The sequence below is a fragment of the Triticum aestivum genome, chromosome 5D (assembly GCF_018294505.1).
Source record: "Triticum aestivum cultivar Chinese Spring chromosome 5D, IWGSC CS RefSeq v2.1, whole genome shotgun sequence".
Lineage (NCBI taxonomy): Eukaryota > Viridiplantae > Streptophyta > Magnoliopsida > Poales > Poaceae > Triticum > Triticum aestivum.
The window spans coordinates 539,291,202-539,306,077 of record NC_057808.1 but is presented as its reverse complement, the minus strand read 5'-3'; the positions used below and the strand labels follow the sequence as shown (position 1 = coordinate 539,306,077).

Sequence of the window (14,876 nt, the reverse complement as noted above, 5' to 3'; positions counted from 1 at the left end):
CTTACCTACGCAAAAGCCACAACGGTGATATGCCAATTGCTATTTACCCTTCATAAGGACCCTTTTCATCGAATCCGATCCGACTAAAGTGGGAGAGACAGACACCCGCTAGCCACCTTATGCATCAAGTGCATGTCAGTCGGTGGAACCTGTCTCACGTAAGAGTACGTGTAAGGTCGGTCCGGGCCGCTTCATCCCACAATGCCGCCGAATCAAGATAAGACTATTAACAGTAAGCAAATTGAACAAATCGTCGCCCACAACTACTTTGTGTTCTACTCGTGCATAGAATCTACGCATAAACCTGGCTCATGATGCCACTGTTGGGGAACGTAGCAGAAATTCGAAATTTTCCTACGTGTCACCAAGATCAATCTAGGAGATGCTAGCAACGAGAGGGGAGCATCTACATACCCTTGTAGATCGCGAGCGGAAGCGTTCAAGAGAACAGGGTTGATGGAGTCGTACTCGTCGTGATCTAAATCACCGATGATCCTAGCGCCGAACGGACGACACCTCCGCGTTTAACACACGTACGGAGCAGGGACGTCTCCTCCTTCTTGATCCAGCAAGGGGGGAGAAGAAGTTGATGGAGATCCAGCAGCACGACGGCGTGGTGGTGGAAGTAGCGGGATCCCGGCAGGGCTTCGCCAAGCGCAAGCGGGGAGGAAGAGGTGTCACGGGAGGGAGGGAGGCGCCAGGGCTTGGGGTGCTGCTCCCATGCGCCTCCCCACTATATATATAGGGGTGGAGGGGGCTGGTTTCTTGCCCTCCAAGTCCATTGGGGCGTTGGCAAAGGTGGGGGAAAGAAATCCCATCATTTCCCTTCCCCACCGATTGTTATCCCCCTTTTTTAGGGATCTTGATCTTATCCCTTCGGGATATGATCTTATTCCTTTTAAGGTGGGATCTTGGTGTGCCTTGACCAGGGGTGTGGGGCTTTTCCCCCACTACCCACGTTCATGTGGGTCCCCCCATGCAGGTGGGCCCCACTTCGGAACCTTCTAGAACCTTCCCGGTACAATACCGAAAAATCCCGAACATTTTCCGGTGGCCAAAATAGGACTTCCCATATATAAATCTTTACCTCCGGACCATTCCGGAACTCCTCGTGACGTCCGGGATCTCATCCGGGACTCCGAACAACTTTCGGTTAACCGCATACTAATATCTCTACAACTCTAGCGTCACCGAACCTTAAGTGTGTAGACCCTACGGGTTCGGGAGACATGCAGACATGACCGAGACGACTCTCCGGTCAATAACCAACAGCGGGATCTGGATACCCATGTTGGCTCCCACATGTTCCACGATGATCTCATCGGATGAACCACGATGTCGAGGATTCAATCAATCCGTATACAATTCCCTTTGTCAATCGGTACGTTACTTGCCCGAGATTCGATCGTCGGTATCCCAATACCTTGTTCAATCTCGTTACCGGCAAGTCACTTTACTCGTATCCGTAACGCATGATCCCGTGGCTAACTCCTTAGTCACATTGAGCTCATTATGATGATGCATTACCGAGTGGGCCCAGAGATACCTCTCCGTCATACGGAGTGACAAATCCCAGTCTCGATTCGTGCCAACCCAACAGACACTTTCGGAGATACCTGTAGTGCACCTTTATAGCCACCCAGTTACGTTGTGACGTTTGGTACACCGAAAGCATTCCTATGGTATCCGGGAGTTGCACAATCTCATGGTCTAAGGAAATGATACTCGACATTAGAAAAGCTCTAGCAAACGAACTACATGATCTTGTGCTATGCTTAGGATTGGGTCTTGTCCATCACATCATTCTCCTAATGATGTGATCCCGTTATCAATGACATCCAATGTCCATGGTCAGGAAATCATAACCATCTATTGATCAACGAGCTAGTCAACTAGAGGCTTACTAGGGACATGTTGTGGTCTATGTATTCACACATGTATTACAGTTTCCAGTTAATACAATTATAGCATGAACAACAGACAATTATCATGAACAAGGAAATACAATAATAACCATTTTATTATTGCCTCTAGGGCATATTTCCAACACACGGACCCTTGAATGAAGTACCATCCATGGCTATGAGATTTCACCAAACTGTTGCGGATGAGTTCGCCAGCGTAGGGCTTGAAATGTTTGCGCTCATGGAACCAACGCGTGAAAGTGGCCCAAAATGTTGAGCCCTTTTTCTATGCACCATGGATTGGATCGATGCTAGTGGCCAACCACGCATCGCACAACAACTCGCTCTCTCTCATGTTGAAGCTTTCTCATCTACCCCTTCTCTTTGGATCGACTACAAATTCATCCGGATCATGGTCGTCATCGCCGCCCTCCTCCTGCTCCTGCTACCCGGTGGCCCAATCCGGCTGTGTGCCCGACTACCTGTGCATGCCTGGCTGCGTGCCCTGCTGGGTGTAGGTGTCGGACTGGGTGTACCTACCTGACTACGTGGACTCCGAGTCATCCACCTGCCCGTCCTTGTAGCCTCCACCTTCGTCATGGATTAACTCAAACAACAGCCTATCCGCATCGTTGTACGCCGGCTCACCCGCTTGAGGCATACTGGCGAATAGCGTGTCGAGTTGCTCCACGCCCGGCGTCCGCGACCAGACAAGCTGCAGTGATGTAGCCTCCGAGAGAAGTGGTGTCGTGTTGACGTCGACACAGAAAGGTATGTGTTGCTTACCGAGCTGCTAGGGCAGCACAGAGGTAGAGAGCCTTGTGCTCCAGCCAGGACGACATCTGCACAGAGGGTGACGGTGGCAGCTGGCGCCGCCCTGCACCACAACCGCCACCAGCACCACGACGGGCCCTTACACGTCCCCAACCATGACATTGCCATGCACGACCACCATCTCCATCGGCTTTATGCTTCTTGAAAGACGCCGACTTTGCCTTCTGTCTGAGCCGGCGATCTTGCCTCGTCGCCGAGTTGATCTTGTGGGCGGCCGCCTTCGTCGGATCCTCCGCCACTGACTTCGACAAATTTTCGTAAGGGTCCTCCATGCGGCGGCGGCAGTGAAAGGAGGGGGATTGCGGTGGAGAGCGGCGGGATGGAAGAAGAGAGGGGTTGAGAATGACTGATTTTGCCACGGAAATAGTGCAGCCAGATCCAAATGCGCGGGCTTAGCCTCATTTGGGTGGCTTGGGCGTGTCAGGATTCCTACGTGACTGTTGTCTGCACTCCCACAACCCACCCCTGGTTCCGGTTTGTGGGAAAACGGAAGTACGAACCGGTCCATGGACAGATGCGGGACTCTGTTGGATGGCTTGTGGGGTCCAGACGGATGCGAGCGTGTTGGAGATGTCTTAAAACCACGGCAGAAATTATGGAACGAAGGGAATATAATTTCGACATAAAAATAGCCATGCGACTGCTTTTGAATTTTTTTTTTGCGGGAAAAACTTCCAATCTATTCATTTTCAATCATGGTAGTACAACGAACACTAGAAATAATAAAATTACATCCAGATCCGTAGACCACCTAGCGACTACTACAAGCACTGAAGCGAGCCGAAGGCGCGCCGCTGTCATCGCCCCTCCCTCGCCGGAGCCGGGCAAACGTTGTTGTAGTAGACAGTCGGGAAGTCGTCGTGCTAAGGCCCCGTAGAAGCAACGCACCAGAACAGCAACCGCCGCAGATGAAGAGTGTAGATCAAAAGGATCCAACCTGAAAACACACGAACGAAGACGAACGACGAACAGATCCGAGCAAATCCACCAAAGGCAGATCCGCCGGAGACACAACTCCACACGCCCACCGACGATACAAGACGCATCACCGGAACGGGGGCTAGGCGGGGAGACCTTTATTCCATCTTCAGGGAGCAGCCACCGTCTCGCCTTTCTTAGCAGGACACAAACCCTAACAAAGCTCGAAAAAAGATGTAAAAACGGAGCCTTCCCACCGGCAAGGGCCGAGACCCACTCCGCCTCCATGGCCATACGGCCACCGGAGCTAGGTATGCGTCTGCTTTTGATTAGCCAGTACTTGTTGAAAAAGTTGCGTCCCGTATTCTAGAAAAAAGAAAAGAAAAATTTGCGTCCCATCCCAAGAGAAACCTGTTGGAAAAGTTGATGACTTGTCGTAACTCATCGCAGGATACCAAAGAAGTTAAAATTGCGTCTCAAAAAAGAAAACTTAAAATTGGTTTTCCTTGGAGCGCATCCTTGGGTGAGGCGGGTTTGCGGGTGGCGGTCCAAGTTTGCACCATGGCGCTGAGCCTCGACGGGTGCAGCTCTCAGCCGTAGCTTCTTCTGTTCTTCTTGGGTTCACCGTTCGATCTGTGTGTTGATGCTCGTTTGCACCATGCCACGGACGCATCGCAGCTGGGCTTGGCACTTGGCACTTGTTGTCAACTCTTGTGGACGAGTCACCGCCGATACGATACGATAGTCAACTTGGCCCCGTTGACCCGCCGAAAGAGACGCAGCAGCTGTCGTTAGCCGGTCGATTACTCAAGGTCGTCGACTTTACTACTGTACCTAGTACTTTGAACTGCCAAAACGTCGTATGTTTAAGAGTGGAGGGAGTAGCAGTAGCAACTTGCATGAGTATCAACCGATCTGTTAGAGTAGTCATTATGGTATACGACTTCTAGTCCAAGTCAGTTTTGTACCCCTACCAAGTCGGTTTGTACCCTCTTACATACTCTTGTATGCCGCACCAAATCATCAACAAGCAACAGTTTTATTCAGCTTTCATGGTATCAGATACCGGTCCTAGGGTTTAGGGTATGGCTCCGCCAACGCCACCGCCGCTGCCGCCGCCCGGCTACTTCGAGCGCCGGGCCGCACTCATCGCCAAGGCTGCCAACGCCGCGGCCGCTTCTCTCTCGGCCCTCACCATAGCTCCACAAAACTACCCTGCACCCATCCTCGCGCGCACCAATATCTCTTGCTGACACAATCTCCGACGTCAGCCCCTACATCCCCATAGTTCTTGATCTCGTTGCCCACAACTACTACCATTGGAGACATCTCTTCGATCTCCACCTCGGCCGCTGCAACCTGCGCTCGCATATCGCCGCCAACTGTCTTCCCCGCCCCGACGATCCGCAATGGTTGAAAGACGATCTCGCGATCGTCCAGTGGTTCTACACCCGCATCACCACCGAGATCTTCAACATGCTCGATCACGACGGCGCCACCGCTGCCAACATCTGGCACTCCCTCCGTCAGCTCTTCCAAAGCAACACCGACGCTCGGAAAAACGCTCTCCACACCGAGCTTCGCAATATGGTGCAAGGAGACGCCCCGGTGAACCTGTTCTGCCAGCGCGTTAAGACCATTGGTGATGAGCTCCGCGAACTCGGCGATACAGTTAGCGACTCACAGCTAATCAATATCGTCGTCGTCCGCCTCAGCGAAGACTTTGACAAGCAAGCCTCGTTCATACCGATGATACGGCCCCCTCCTACCTTCGCTGAAGTTCGTTCCTTGCTACAACTCGCGGCGGAAACACAAGCTCGCAAGGACTCTCGCCCCAAGGTCTTTCATGCTGCGGCTCATCCTCCTCTGTCGTCTACACCAGCGCCGCCTTCCAGGCCGGCTCCTGCCGCCGGGCCGTCCGCATCGTCATCTGTTCAACCGCCCCCAGGCTGGCGTCCTAGTCCGAACTACCGCGGCAAAAACCCTATCTACAGGCCGCCGTCGACTCGTTCGGTTCCGCCTACGACATCACCAGCACCGAGTCCTGCACCACCCACCAGTGCTCCATCTGCGGTTGCATGGCGGCCTCCTCATGATCCTTGGACGGGGCTTGTTCAAGCATGGCCCATGCCCTGGTCCGCTCCGTCCACCCTCGGTGCTCCGCCGGCATACTCAGGTGCCTGGCAACCCGGCCTTCGGCCGCCTACTGGTGCTCCCGGGGTTCTCAACCCCTGACAGCCGGCCAATGCCTATCACGCCGCCCCGACGTATGCTCCTTATGGTCATTACAGCACCGACGGCGGCGCCTACTACACACCTCAGCCGGCCCTGCTCCCGACGCCACCCCCACCACAGCCGGCCAATGCCTACTACACTCACCAGCCGGCCCTACTGCCTTCACCATCGTATCCGCCGGCACTGCTTCTGACGCCACCCTCACCTGCGACGCCGAGCTGGGATCAAGCTGCCTTTCTCCAGGCCATGAATAACTTTGCTGCACAAGGAAACTCAGGTACGGATTGGATCTTTGATTCAGGGGCCTCTAGTCATATGTCTGCATCTAGTAATTGGTTATCTTCTTGCACTAAATCTCCTTTCCTTTCCATTATCCTTGGAGATGGATCATCTATTCCTATATATTGTGTTGGTCAGGCTCAACTTCCCTCTTCCACCAAACCTCTTTTACTTCGCGATGTTCTAGTTGCACCCGCCCTCATTAAAAATCTTATCTCTGTTCGCCAATTTACTTGCGACAATCTAGTTTCGGCTGAATTTGACCCTTTTGGTTTATCTGTGAAGGATTACCTGACCAAGGCCGAGATCGCTCGCTTCAATAGCTCCGGTGATCTTTATTCTCTTAATGGAGTTCCTGCCGCCACCCCTCCAACATCCATGCTGGCCTCCGTCGATCTCTGGCATCGTCGCTTGGGCCATCCCAACCCCGCCGTCTTAGCTTCTATGCTTAGTGAATTTACCATACCATGTAATAGGGACTCTCATAATTCTGTGTTTTGCGAGTCTTGTCAATTAGGCAAACATGTGCGTCTTCCCTTTAGTTCCTCTAGTTCTTGTAGCACTTATCCCTTTGAATTAATACATTGTGATTTATGGACCTCTCCCATTGCAAGTGTTTCGGGTTTTAAATACTACCTTGTTATCCTAGATGATTTCACCCACTTTGTCTGGACTTTTCCTCTAGGCAACAAATCCGAGGTCCATTCTCTTTTCCTTAATTTTCAACGCTATGTGTCTGTTCACTTCTTCCTCCCAATTCGCTTTATCCAATGTGACAATGGTCGCGAGTTTGATAACATTAAAAATCGTACTTTCTTCTTACAACATGGCATCCTGCTTAGGTTCTCATGTCCCTACACCTCCCCTCAAAATGGTAAAGCAGAACGCTCTCTTCGCACCCTCAATGATATAGTTCGCACTCTCCTCATTCAATCATCTATGCCTTCCAAGTTTTGGGCTGAAGCCCTACACATGGCCACCTTCCTTCTAAATATTCGACCTTCTAAAACTAAACCCAACACTACTCTCTATTATTCCCTCTTTCTTTCCCACCCCGACTACTCCGCGGTTCGTATTTTCGGCTGTCTCTATTTTCCCAATGCCTACGCCACTTCTGCAAATAAATTGTCACCACGCTCTATCCCATGTCCTTTCTCGGCTTCTCTGACGAGCACAAAGGCTATCGCTGTCTCGACCTTCACACCGGACACGTTCATGTCTCTCGTCATGTCACGTTTGCTGAGCACATTTTTCCTTTCTCACAACGCACTACTACACCATCCAACACCCCTAGCTCCGCAAACACCCCCTCTCCCCGTCCTTTCCAACTATATACTCCCCTACCTGCCGAACACAACTTATCACCACCACCATTAACACCCACCATAGACAATCCCAACCATACACTCACCCCACCCGAGACGTCCCCAACACCCCCGACCCCTGCTCCCTCCCCAACACCCCCGGCCCCTACTCCCAACTCCCACCACCCCAGCCCTACTCCTTCGTCCGACTCTTCCGCTGCGCCGGACTCACCAGTACCCACCTTACCCCCTCGTGCTATTCCTACAGCAGCCCCGATTAATGATCATCGCATGCGTACTAGGGCCAAATCAGGATTTCATCAACCCCAAGACCGCCTAAACCTTCATACCTCCGTATCTCTCACTTCTCTTCCAAAGAATTACAAAACTTCTCTACTTGATCCCAATTGGGCCGCTGCCATGCAAGAAGAATATAATGCTTTACTTCAAAACAACACCTGGCAACTTGTTCCTCGTCCTCCCAATACAAATATTGTTTCTGGCAAATGGATTTTTCGCCAAAAGTTCCACTCCGATGGGAGCCTCTCACGATATAAAGCTAGGTGGGTTTGTCGTGGCTTTTCTCAGCAACAAGGAATTGATTACGAAGAAACCTTCTCTCCTGTTGTTAAACCTAGCACCATTCGCACCGTTCTTAGTATTGTTGTCTCCTCTTCATGGCCCATTCACCAACTTGATGTTAAAAATGCTTTCCTCCATGGTTCCCTTCAAGAAACGGTCTACTGCCAGCAACCTCTGGGTTTTGAAAATCCATCCTTTCCAACTCATGTATGTCTTCTTCAGAAATCTCTCTACGGTCTTAAACAGGCCCCACGAGCTTGGTTTCAACGCTTCTCCTCCTTCATTCAAACAATAGGCTTCACTCCATCTCTCTCCGACACCTCTCTTTTTGTGTATCATCAAACTTCTGACACTGCCTATTTACTTCTCTATGTAGATGATATCATTCTTACTGCCTCCTCTCAAAAGTTCTTAGATCATATTGTCTCTCTTCTTAGATCTGAATTTTCTATGACTGACCTAGGACTCCTTCATCATTTCTTAGGCATTGCTGTTGTTCGAGATTCCTCCAGCCTTTTTCTTTCCCAATGCCAGTATATTCTTGATCTTCTTAATCGTGCTGGTATGCTTGACTGTCAATCATCTCGCACTCCTGTCGATACTAGTTTTAAACTTTCGGCTACCGGTGAACCATTTTCCGATCCTACTCTCTATCGTAGCCTAACAGGTGCTCTCCAATATCTCACCATTACTCATCCTGAAATCTCTTTTGCTGTTCAACAAGCATGTCTCTATATGCATGTGTAGGAGATATGCCCTAGAGGCAATAATAAATGATATTATTTATCTCCGAGTTCATAATTATGTTTATGTTCCATGCTATAACTGCTATGGTTCTCGAGTCTGCAATAACCACGAGGCTCGGAGGAAGACTCATATGCACGTGTGGAATAATAAACGGTAAAATGTATTCCTAGTCTGGCCTCTAAGACTAGCTCAAGTGTTGCATGATGGTTATGTTTTCCTGATCATGGGCATGTCTATGTCGGCAACCTTGAGGGCACAATGTTAAGAGAACATTTGTGTTGAATCGACCCGGATTGATGTTATGCTATGAGATTCATTCGTCACAAGTTTATTGGTACATAACACAAAGATGGTTAACGTTTGCATGATTCCTTAGACCATGAGAGTATCGAGTTTCTTCATGCTTGCTTCATGAACTTTGGGGTTTGTTAAACGTCATCCGTAAATGGGTGGCTATTACGGCGGCTTACGGGTTCATGGAAAAGTGTGTCAAGTAACTTGATAGCTCAAGATTGGGATTTGCTCCTCCGACGATGGAGAGATATCTCTGGGCCCTCTCGGTGTTACGGTATCCATCATCGTCTGGCCAGACACTTTGTGATTTGATCACGGAGATGCCGGAACACGATAACGAGAAAAGAGAACAATACCGGTAACGAGGTAACTAGCATAGTGGACAAGTTGTTGATCCACAGGAATGCCAACATGTCTCACCTCGGGTATTTGTAACATATCGCGAAGCAACAGGAATAGCACACGGCAACTGGAGGTTCACTCGAATATTTATTCGTGTGGGTATAGGGGTCAATATGGGTGTCCACGGCTCCGATGTTGATCATTGATCGGAAGGGGTTCCGGGTCATGTCTATACTTCACCGAACCTATAGGGTCACACGCTTAAGGGTCATCTATCTGCTGAATACTAGACAGGGAGTCTGAGAGAAAATCACCGAAAAAGTTTCGGACACCGAAAAGTTTCGGACAGCGGAATCGTACCGCAGAGAGAGGTCATCGGATAAGTTTCGATCATACCGAAAAGTTGTTTCGGGATACACCATTAAGTCAAATTGGTTTCGGCACATGCCTGATAATTCTTGGAGGATGCCAGAATTATTCTGGAAGCTTTTTGGAATTTTCTGAGATAAAAACCGAAAATGTTCCGGAGCTGCCGGAGCCACTTCAGATGCGTTTCGCAGATGAAAATCACTAAAACCGGAATTGTTTCGGAACGCGTTGAAAATCATTTTAGTGGGTACTGGAAATGTTCTTAGCCCACATAAATATTTTCAGCTCGATCAGACGTTGAAAAATGTCGTCGTGAATAGTGAAAATCAGCTTTATGGTTACTTTATGGAAAGCCACCTTTTGGGGCTTTGCTCCAAAAGATCTTGGGGATGATATGGATGGATAGGAGCCATTTTTTGGTATCCCCCCTTGGGGACCCTCTTGTTCCTTGGTTTCACTCCTAGGTCCTTGTGGAAGGACTTCATTCATGTGCATTTTGGGTTTTTTGTGAAACTACCCTACCCCCTTGGGATTTCCTATAAATAGAGGTGGAGGGGCAGCCCTCCACACTCATCCCTTGCTCTCATACACATGCCATGCATTATCTGGCTTCTTCTCTCCCTCCCACGAAAAGAGTTTCGTAGAGCCGTAAGGCTGTCTGGGTTCCGGCAGGAACTAGTTCTGGGCGGCGAAGCCCTGCCGGATAGATGACACCGTATGTGTGCAACTCTGTAGAGAGATCGTAGTTTCGGTCTTAGTTCGTGAGTGCCTCCCGAAGGGCTGTCCGTGTGACCGTCCGAGTTTCGAAGGTCCTCCCGAAGGGCTGTCCGAGTGACCGTTCGAGTTTCGAAGGTCCTCCCGAAGGGCTGTCCGCGACACCGTCCGGGGGGCTGTTCGACCGCCTCCCGGAGGGCTGTCTGAGGAGCAGATGAGGGTATACATCCTCGCGGTTGGGAGGTTGTAAATCCTAGCTGCGGGGATCTGCACCGCCGATCGTCGTCGACTCTACTTTCCGCTGCGCTACGAGTCGGTAACGAAAAAGATCAAACCATGTATGCAGTCTCCATAGTGGTCCTGGGCTGGTGCGTAGGTCGGAAAATTTTTGTTTTCTGCTGCGTTACCCTACAGCATGATCCCCGGGTTCCTCACTATAATCATGTTAAACGCATTCTTCCGTATTTAAAAGGAACTCTCAATCATGGTCTCCACCTCAATAATTCTTCTCCAAACTCGCTTACCGCATACTCTGATGCAGACTGGGTTGGTTGTCCTGACACTCGAAGGTCCACTTCCGGTTTTTGTGTTTTTCTTGGTAACAATTTGATTTCTTGGTCTTCGAAAAGACAGGTTACAGTCTCACGTTCGTCGGCCGAGGCTGAGTATCGCGCTGTGGCACATGCCGTTGCAGATACAATCTGGATTCGGCAGTTACTCTCCGAGCTACACAGGCCTATTGAGCAGGCCACTATTGTCTACTGTGACAACATATCAGCAGTCTACATGACCAGCAATCCAGTTCAACACCGACGCACAAAGCATATTGAGATTGATATTCATTTTGTTCGTGAAAAGGTTGCTCTTGGTCAGGTTCGGGTGCTTCATGTTCCCTCTACGGCTCAGTTTGCTGACATTTTCACCAAGGCACTGCCTACTAAGCCGTTTCAAGATATCTGTTTCAGTCTCAACGTCGTCGAGCCTGCCGTTGATACTGCGGGGGATGTTAGAGTAGTCATTATGGTATACGACTTCTAGTCCAAGTCAGTTTTGTACCCTACCCCAAGTCGGTTTGTACCCTCTTATATACTCTTGTATGCCGCACCAAATCATCAACAAGCAACAGTTTTATTCAGCTTTCACGATCGATCCAAGACAAGGTAGGATCGTACTACCACAGTGGTATTTCGTGTCGTGGCTGCACTCAGAATGGATCCAACACCATACAGTACATGTGTCGCTGATCTACGGTGTTTTTCTTCAGAGTTTGTGTCATTCATCACCACACCTGCGGCTAGCTTCAGGATCCAGCTACCCTCCACAATGCCACCGTCAGCAGCAGCAGCAGACAGCACTTCTTATCCCCTCTTCCTTTCTTCTTCTTGCAATAATAAAAATTATTCGGATACAACTAGAATCCCATCGGAGCCACTGATTCTTGACACACCATCAAGCTTGTTGGTTGAGAGCCTGAGTGACGGGCGGGGTCTTTCCTTTGTCTGAAGAACCCACCACGAGCCAACAGATACAGAACCAACACATACGGCTTCAGGGTCCAGCAACTTGTGTAGTACGACGCCGTCCGTCAGCAACAGCAGCTCCTCCGCTTGTTGAGGCTGCTCTCCAGGTGCTCCGGCGGGCACCGCGCCTTCTGGACTATCGGCCGACCAACTTTTCCAGACACTTGTTTGTCTCTCGCCATTTGAGTTTGAGTCAGGTTCAGGTTCATGCCTGTTTGCTCTTGCTCCGTCGCAGCAGGCATCTTACTGTCCAAACTCATCATTCATCAGTACATGTGTATATATCTGTGCACGATCCCAGCAAGCTCCTCTGCCTTCAAATCCCAGCTGCACTGACAAAGTGACAATGCCAAATCTATCCAGAACAAAAAGAACAGAGACTGAAAATGTTAACTCAGACCAGAAGTGCACCTTTCGATATTTGGAGAAAAACCTTGGAATCGAAAGGATTTAGTCTTAGTAGAACTAAAACCGAGTACATGATTTGCAGTTTCAGTACTACTAGGTGTGAGGAGGAGGAGGTTAGCCTTGATGGGCAGGTGGTGCCTCAGAAGGACACCATTTGAGTTTGAGTCAGGTTCTGTTTGCTCTGCTCCGTCGCAGCTGCCATCTTCCAGTCCAAACTCATCATTCATCAGCACATATATATTTGTGCACGATCCCAGGAAGCTCCTCCACCGGTCTTAAAAGTCCCAGCTACATTGACAAAGTGACAATGCCAAATCTATCCAGAACAAAAACAACGGCGAATAAAAATGTTTGAAGTCAGACCAGAAGTGCACACAGTTTTTCAACTTTATCATTGTAAGAGCTTCCTTACACCATTCAGGCACCAAAGCCTCCTTTTCCAGCAGAGACAAGGAAATATCGGAACGAAACCACACAGCCAACTAACTAAACTCTCATATTACAACCGAATGCCATTTAAGCGCTCGACCTAACTTCGCCAAAGTACACAGGTTGGCTGGGTATAGAAGTTCTGCCCTGCAAGATGGAACAATTGCGAGACTAATACTCCTTCTGGGAAGAGTCGGGAGCACTCCTCACGCGTTAGATCCAAGTACACAATAACCTGTGGACGGGGTCGATCGAACTCAACCACTTTCAGGGGTTTCCTCATGTAGGCTCGCTGTGGAACTTTGCAACAGGTTGTTGTGTCTGCCTCAATAGTGCCTTGCTCATGTGCTGGGTAAGCTTTGTGCAAGAGTACATCAGTAATAAGCTTCTTTGTTTGCTCATTGTCTACATCATCTTCATCACTGCATGTCAGGACCTCGTGGAGTTTCTTCCAGCTCATATGATTGAAGCGCAACAGCGGAAGTAAACGAGAACTCCATATCTTGTGTCTGTCCTCTGTTTCTACGTATTGCTCGCACACCCACTCGAGCAAGAAGGTATATACGGCATCTTCAGATGATATCTGTAGGTCAGAACTAGAAAAGATGGCTTCAATTCCAACAAGAGGCATGTCCACCAATTCATGAGGGAATCTGGAATGAGACAAATCATGCCATGAGTAAACATTTCATGCAAGATTTTGTGGCATAAGTGTCTACGCTCTACGCCTTTTCTTTTTTGAGAGAAGATGTCTATAGTTTTCACGAAAAAGGAAGAACAAAAGTGGCTCCATCAGATGGCGGTCACTCACTTATCCAAAACCTTGTATTTGTTGGCGAGGAATTCCTTGGCTGCATCTGTCAGATGTCGAATTTCAGCAGCCACTGAACTGGAGCATGGGTAATCTAGGTAGAGCAGAAGATTGGGTTCAGTTGGTGTCATAGGCAAGTTTGTGAGCAACTGGCAGCAACGCCTCATGCAAGCAAGAACCTCAAATTTATCGGCGGCCATCAAGATGTCGAGCAGAAGATTGGGTTCAGTTGGTGTCAACTTTCCAGTGTACATAAATGATAAATCTCAAAAGCTCCATCATGACAGTTTCCTCTGTTCCTAATAATAGAATAAAACAAGGAGGCATAAGGATTTATGATAACAGTTCGATAAATAACTAAATGGCAGATTCTTTGTGCGTAAAATACTACAGTACACCTTCGGTACTAGGAAAGCTATCCATACAGCAGACTAAGAGTAAACAAAATAACTATTTGGTACTTAAAAGGTGACGGTGAAAAGAGACTAAACCTTTTTTTTTTGCGAAAGAGAGACTAAACCATTTGATTAGGAAAAAAACTAAGGGGTGACAGAATCTCGGGGACATAATCCCTACAATACTATAAATAATCATGTTTTATAATAAAAAAATGTAGTGTGTGCAGATTACATAATAATAACAAAATCGCAACAGAAAAGAGAAAACCAGGATAAGTTATAAAGGAAGAATGTTATCACTTTACCTGAATCAGCAATTCGGAGTGTTAGATGCCTCTGATCAGACTCTTTCATACCGTTTGAGAAAAGCTACGGTGAATGAAGCATATTAGGAAACATGAGCTGACCATAGAAGAAAATGAATCTCAGAAGGTTATGAGAATTACCTTAAGAAAGAATGGACTATTTGCAGCGAGAACCACCGAACTGACGTAAATGGTCTTTACTCGTAAAACTGGCGTGGCTACCATGGTCCAGGAAGAGTCAATACTTTGCTCATCTGTCCATCACATATATAATATAAAGATCAGAGAGAAATAAAGGGCAAACGGGGAAAAGGATGTAAAAGGCATAAAACACAATCACCAGACAGATTCTGCTTGGAACACTCTGTACTTCTATGTGCGCATATTCGTTTATTCAACCTTCAGAAATATGGTAAGATGATTTAGAAAATATCATGAACCTTCAAATTCATTCAGCTGCACCAAGTAAATATTATCCCAAGG

At 48.6% G+C, this 14,876-nt stretch overlaps 1 pseudogene; it reads right to left on the bottom strand.

The window, feature by feature from the left end:
* Window positions 1–12,669: 12,669 nt before the first annotated feature.
* Window positions 12,670–14,618, bottom strand: LOC123121149 (BTB/POZ domain-containing protein At2g46260-like; annotated as a pseudogene).
* Between the last annotated feature and the right edge of the window lie 258 nt (window positions 14,619–14,876).